General features: G+C 44.1%; 1 long non-coding RNA gene across 1 annotated transcript; it reads right to left on the bottom strand.

Moving 5' to 3' along the window:
• Positions 1 to 5797: 5797 nt before the first annotated feature.
• Positions 5798 to 6866, bottom strand: LOC127921394 (uncharacterized). Its single transcript, XR_008108977.1, has 2 exons — positions 6787 to 6866; positions 5798 to 6171 (listed from the first exon to the last, which is right to left on the bottom strand). It is a non-coding gene; the product is annotated as an uncharacterized LOC127921394 (long non-coding RNA).
• Between the last annotated feature and the right edge of the window lie 558 nt (positions 6867 to 7424).

Below are 7424 nucleotides of genomic sequence, written 5' to 3'. Positions count from 1 at the left end.
CACATTCTGAGCTGAGAGAACACTGCATCACCATGATGCTGGGCATGCATGGGCTGTTCCTCTTGTGGAGCTGAACTACAAGTAGGCTTTGGCCACCTGCGTCAATCCTTACTGACCCCTGCATTAACTGCACCATCCTTCCTGTGAAGGTGAGGGAAGTGTGGCTAGCCAGAGTTGAGGGCCTGGTTTTCAAATAATTTACCAGTGTTGTTCGCCAGGACCCACCCAGGACCACCAAAGGGGCCCTAAAGCACTCCCTCCAGAGGACTCAGATAGCCTTGATGATGACCTGCTTTCCACTCGGGCATCCAACTGGCACTTTACTCACCAGGATGATGAAAAGCCCAACATGGCGAAGGGGGTGCCAACCAGTTGTGGACCCATTCAGCCTCAACGCTAAAGATGGGTCAGAGGAGTCATTCTGAGGCTCTGATCACACTGAGTCAGAAAAAGCTCTGCCTCACTATGCGCTGTCTGTCCTGTGTACATTCTTAGCTAGGCTAGAGCTTGAGCACCCTCAAGCCACAGCCCTTGCAGCTAACCTGTTCTTTAAGAAGGTCCCAGCAGCTACACCATTCAGTGTGCTACCTTCACCGGCTTTTCTTATGGAGCTTCAAGAATGCTGGGCTGACCTGCGGGCTCTCGCCCACCATGGCAAGGATGAGTATGACGCTATCTGCCAGGTGCGACACAAAACATGCATGGGCTGGACCATATGCCTAAAGTGGATGAATGCATAGCAGAGCTTATTCTCTCCCAGATGACACCTGCTGCCCCAGGCGTCAGTGCAGGGCCACAAAGGAGCTACTGTCACGAGCCTACGACACAGCGGCCACGCATGGCCCACATTGAGAACTCTCTCTCTCTCAGTGCTTATGCTAGCACAGAACAGGATGCTCCAGCCGGAGCATGCAGATCTGGACCTCTGCAAACTGAATGACGCATCTCTTCAAGTGTTTGCGTTCATGACCAGAGAGCTAGGCAGACTGATGTCCACCTAGTGATGACTGCGTCGCCAGGTCTGGCTCGCCCAAGCCCAATGTCCAATGTCAATTGAATGACCTGCATCCGTCTGGATGCTGAGAAATCTCCCAGTGGTCCACGTACTGTTCTTCAGCCCCGTGGCTGAGGGGCCCATTGAAGGTAGAAAACAGCTGAGTCAGGCTACACCACTGTGGAACTCACAGCCCAGAAACCAGGCATCAGAGAGTCATGGCAGAGGGAGGCCTGATACGTGTGAACCTCGCCGCTCTCAGACGCCCTTGACCATACCACCAGCCTAACACAGGTGCTCACCAGCCCCAGACGGCCATGCAGCCACCCCCAAGGCACCAAGAGCTGCCAGGGCCGTGGTAAGCCCCAACCCCACAAACAGGCTTGGGGGCATAAACTGAATGGCGTTTTACCCAGCAGACCCTGACATACTGGGCATCCCACTCCTCAGACCCATGGGTGGTGAAGACCCTCTCACAAGGGTACAGGCTGTAGTTCCATCACTGACCCCCCACCATTCTCAGGGGTCAGAATGACTTCAGTCACATTCCCCTGAAAGCTTGCATCCTCAACCAGGAGATTACATTTCTCCTGTAGAAGAGCGCAATCACAAAGTAAAAGCATCAGAATAGCAAGATGGCTTTTATTCAACCTATTTCCTGGCTTTCATCCAGTTCTGTATTTAAAGCAGTTCAATGTTTTCCTAAAGGTGCTCCCCTTTCCCTTGTTGCGGACGGTCAATGTTCTCCGGGCTGTAGCCGCAAGGCAATGGTTCACGTCCGAGGGACGGTTACTTTCACGTTCCTGTGTTACCAGAACACAGGCGTTTTCTGTGGTTCGCCTTCCAAGACCATGCATACCAGTTCACTGTATTCAGTTCAGCCTCTCCCTGGCTCCTCGCGTCTACACAAGATGTGTGAGTGCAGCTCAGAGCTCCCTCCACCTACAGGGGATTAAGATCTTTCCTTATCTCGATGACTGGTTCATCTGCGCCCCCTCTCCCAATGCTCCAGGGCAGTGATTGGGGTCATTGCCCTGTGTAGGGTGTCGTCTTTTGGATGGGACATTAAACGGGTGTCCTGACTCTCTGTGGTCACTAAAGATCCCATGGCACTTACCGTGGGGCAAAAAAGTATTTAGTCAGCCACCAATTGTGAAGGTTCTCCCACTTAAAAAGATGAGAGGCCTGTAGTTATCATAGGTACACTTCAACTATGACAGACAATGAGAAAAAAAATCCAGAAAATCACATTGTAGGATTTTTGATGAATTTATTTGCAAAGTATGGTGGAAAATAAGTATTTGGTCAATTACAAAAGTTTATCTCAATACTTTGTTATATACCCTTTGTTGTCAATGACAGAGGTGAAACGTTTTCTGTAAGTCTTCACAAGGTTTTCACACACTGTTGCTGGTATTTTGGCCCATTCCTCCATGCAGATCTCCTCTAGAGCAGTGATGTTTTGGGGCGGTTGCTGGGCAACACAGACTTTCAACTCCCTCCAAAGATTTTCTATGGGGTTGAGATCTGGAGACTGGCTAGGCCACTCCAGGACCTTGAAATGCTTCTGACGAAGCCACTCCTTCGTTGCCCGGGTGGTGTGTTTGGGATCATTGTCATGCTGAAAGACCCAGCCACGTTTCATCTTCAATGCCCTTGCTGATGGAAGGAGGTTTTCACTCAAAATCTCACGATACATTGCCCCATTCATTCTTCACACGGATCAGTCGTCCTGGTCCCTTTGCAGGAAAAACAGCCCCAAAGCATGATGTTTCCACTCCCATGCTTCACAGTAGGTATGGTGTTCTTTGGATGCAACTCTCAGCATTCTTTGTCCTCCAAACACGACGAAGGTTGAGTTTTTACCAAAAAGTGATATTTTGGTTTCATCTGACCATATGACATTCTCCCAATCTTCTTCTGGATCATCCAAATGCTCTCTCGCAAACTTCAGACGGGCCTGGACATGTAGTGGCTTAAGCAGGGGAACACGTCTGGCACTGCAGGATTTGAGTCCCTGGCGGGCGTGGTATGTTACTGATGGTAGGCTTTGTTACTTTGGTGCCAGCTCTCTGCAGGTCATTCACTAGGTCCCCCCGTGCGGTTCTGGGATTTTTGTTCACCGTTCTTGTGATCATTTTGACCCCACGGGGGTGAGATCTTGCATGGAGCCCTAGATCAAGGGAGATTATCAGTGGAGTGTACCTATGATGAAAATTACAGGCCTCATCTTTTAAGTGGAGAACTTGCACAATTGGTGGCTGAGTAGGGGTAGGTGACCCTGGTGTCCTGGCTAAATTCCTTTCTGGCCCTCATACTATCACAGTCCCCTAATCATCCCCAGCTTACAATTGGCTCATTCATCCCCTCCTGTCCCTTGTAACTATTCCCCAGGTTGTTGCTGTCAACTTAGCTGGTGAAAGCAGGGTCAAATAAAATAAATAACTCTTGTGAGTGTGCAGCGAGAGCACAGCGCTGACACTGACCCTCGTCATCGTACTGGGTCTTACCGTGAACAACGAAAATAGCAACTGCACACCACCAAAAGGTCACCTTTCATTTGCATGGTTCTGAACTTCCACACGATGAGGGCGTGTGACACCTCAGTGTGGACAGCATTCATCTTCTTCTGCAACAATTCCTGTTGAATGTGTTGGTGAAGGTACGAACGTTCAACAACTGATGGGCATGTTCGTAGCGACCGTACTGACGGTCTCCAAATATTTGTGGAACCATACTTAAATTATTAACTTCGATTTTCTGTCCCACTGGAGTGCTGGCCCTGGTTAGTACAGCTTTAAAAATAAATACATCAATTACATTGATGCTGAGGTTGATGATTGCAGTCGAGACAAAACTCTGTCAACAATAGTAACATTTGCCAATTTATTTAGATAATAGCGCTAGTTCTTTGTGCTTTGCAATGCAAATGAGAAGTCTATTATGAGTCTGTTAGACAGAGACCATCGAGACACACGGGCAGGCAATACAATTAGGTTAAACAAGGGGTATTTGTGGTGTGAAACACAGCCAGTGTCTCTGCTGTTCGATACCAAGGTAGCCTATTTCCAAATGGTTATCAGACTGACAGTCAAAAAGGGGCAATGAGATTTCCATAGTTCCCAAGATACTGAAAGTCATGTGAAAGACAGTGAACACCACAATAGTCAGGTATAAATTCAAGCTGTTGAATTGAATATACAAAAATCCCTGCTATTTTTAAAGTGCGATTGACCTTGGTTCCTGTATCCCGCTCTGTCAACAGATACAGTGAAAGGCCATGGGTATGTTTTAGAATACTGTGTGTGCTTTCCCTTCACCAGGGTCCCCGGTGCTGCTCAGACCTGGCAGTATCCTTTCACTATGTGGATGCAAAGCTGATGTACACACTGGAATACTGGACTTACCACCTCCGTGCCTACGGCTACAGGTACCGCTACAGACCTCCACTACCTAGGCCTGGTGGAGCGGCAGGCCCAGACAGAGAGGCCTGGTGGGTACAGCTGGGAGAGGGAGAACCCCAGCTGTTATTACTGTTGGTGGTGATGGAGACCAGTCAAAGCAGAGTCCGGGGCAAAGCCTTTGTCAGACAAAGGTGGGAAGGAGACATTGGGTAAAATACCCATTGACAACAACAGGACTGCAGTCACACAGGAGAGACAAGGGTGATTCTCTCTGTATGGGTTTACATGTGTTTTGGAGCGGGGGTAATGGCAGTGTGGGCCAGGATGGGGCAATTCCACTTAAATTCAGTCGGTACAGTTACTTCCACCAGATGACACATGAATAATGAAAAAATGATTACCCACATAGTGCTCTTATGGCCAGTTCCACCACAGTGCAGGTTTAATTGATTATGGGGGATTTTATAAATATATATATATATTTATCTTTTAAGTGATACACATATACTGTAAATCATTTAACTTGAAAGTCTTAACTGTTTTTATTTGATATCTGTTCCGATTTAATGATATTCTGTTTGAATTTAAATAGTGTGAGTTACTTACCATTCATCTACCATCCAGTGATTGTGACAGCTTATTGGAATTATTTACGCCGCCTCTTTCGTTACGCTTAATCAACTTGGTACAGACGGCTATGCTGCTTTTTGAATCGTAATATCTGTTGGTTCAACGTGCATTGTATTTGAGGTTTTGAAGTTTTGATTTCCACGCTTTGAAAGTTCAGACTTGATTTTCCCTTATGAAAAAATGTATCAACCCCTACAAAAAGTCCATTAATTATAATCCACATAATAATTCTCATTTCTTGTTACTACAAACTTATTTTCTTGCTGTAGCAAACTGGCTTATTTAAATCCTACATCTGTAGATGCTTTGAATGTCATGAAGATTGTAAAATGGTTGGAATGACTTGGCTTCTTTCTTAACGGTAGTTTAAGCCATTTACCTTGTTCTCTGGTTTCGTTGTCTTTTTGGGAGGTCGAAGAGAAGATTTCATATCTACACTAAACATTGACCTGTATGTTTTTCAGCTGGAATGAAACAAGCAATTTAGGGTGGGATTCAATCCGATGGCCGGTTATTGGCATTGCGGCTTTTAAAGGCCATTTTGTTTACCGTGAATGGGATCTCTGCGAAAGCGGCAACATTGCCTTTGAAAGCCGCAATGCCTATAACCCGTGATTGTATTGAATCCCAGCCCTAGTATACATCATAACCTTTTGTACTGTATACTCTACCAGTAGAATCGGTGGCAGCTGTGGGATCCTGTATTTCCATAGTCTCTCTTTCCATTTGATAAGATATTACAGTTGTGATATGACAAGAAGTACAAAGATTAAAGGTTAAATTAATATTTTAATTTACAACAACAAAAGTGTTTTGTCTTGAACTTTTGGGGAAAAAGAACCAACTATGTTAAGGAAATAGATCATATCAGATGTGACTTTTTTTTTTGTGACAATACATGTTATATACAAACTGTATAGTTATTAGTTACTATGAAAACCCATCTGGAACGTTACAGTAATATGTTGGTTTGGTCAGTTTAAATTCCATTGAAGTTTTCAGAATACTTTGTTTTTGTAAAATATATCGTTGCTCTTCTGTATTGTATAATAATATCTCCAATCTTCTGAAAAGGGGTGTTTCCTTAGCTGGATGGTAGAGATGGCTCCAGATGAATGTCTTGTCTATAACCCACGACGAAACCTGGATCAAAACCGGAACAGTGGATGTACAGTATAATCAATAAAGGTTCATAAATGTGTTTTTAAAATAGTATTATAGTTTATTTAATTCAACATGAAATATGAAGCACTTGATTTCTTATTCAATGTATTCTGGTACGTAGAGAGTTGAACTAAAGCTGTTCATTTGAGTGGAGGCCTACAGAGAATTGTCCTGCACAGCAGGAAATGCAAACTTGTAGTATATTTGAGTTTTAAAAAAGGCTTCAAAAGTTTAATTTACACTTTAGAAATTTCAGATTTGATTTGCTAACTAAAAATGTATCAACCCCTACAAAAATTTCCATTAGTTTTAATCCGCATAGTTCACATTTCTTGTTGCTGCAGGATTATTTTCTTTCTGTAGCAATCTGGCTCAAATTAAGATCCTACATCTGTAGATGCTTTTGATGTCATGATGATTGTAAAATGGTTGATATGGCTGGAATGACTTGGCTTCTTAACGATTGTTTTTAAGCCAAGCAAACTGGCTCAAATTAAGATCATGCATATGTAATTAACACGTGAATGGAAAACAGTATATAATGCATGCAGTCTGAGTGACATGGGAGAGAAGATGCCTTACACACTCACTCACCTCAGTCTGCACTTGTTAAAGAATATACCTCCTTTTCTTCTTTCTGGGAACACCTCCTTCCTCAAAGGACGCATGTTACCTGTAAGACAGAGCCCACACTGAGTGACTTAGCTGAAAAAAATACTGTACATTTTCTCCATCGTACATTGGATTACTATAGAGGTATAGATACCATAGACTAATTCATATGATCATGTATGCCACTTATGACCATATTTTTGTACTCATGGCAGTGACATTTAGTTTTTAAATGTTTTAAGTACTCCCTGTGTTGACAGCGGTATGTGTACCTCTACATGTGATCGGTTTTATTTTATATCCAAAGTGACTTAAATACAGTATGATCCCTGTAGGAATTGAATCCATGGCCTTGGTGTTACTAGCACCTCACTCTTATCAACTGAGCCACACAAGCTGAGTTGCAGAGGATCATTATATAGACTATATTCTCATGTATGTGTAGCGGATTTGATGGACTATGTCTATTTATGTCTGTTTATCGGTCACAGGGTTATATTTTTTAACAAAATTCAATGTAGCAAACAAGCTAGTGAGCTAGGCTAGCTAGCTATCGAGAGGGCTGCTAGCTATCGAGAGGCTGCCAGCTAGCTATCGAGAGGGTCTGCTAGCTAGCTTCA

The sequence above is a fragment of the Oncorhynchus keta genome, unplaced genomic scaffold (assembly GCF_023373465.1).
Source record: "Oncorhynchus keta strain PuntledgeMale-10-30-2019 unplaced genomic scaffold, Oket_V2 Un_contig_22305_pilon_pilon, whole genome shotgun sequence".
NCBI classification, from domain to species: domain Eukaryota; kingdom Metazoa; phylum Chordata; class Actinopteri; order Salmoniformes; family Salmonidae; genus Oncorhynchus; species Oncorhynchus keta.
The sequence above is the reverse complement of the archived record's forward strand: the minus strand, read 5'-3'. Positions and strand labels throughout refer to the sequence as shown.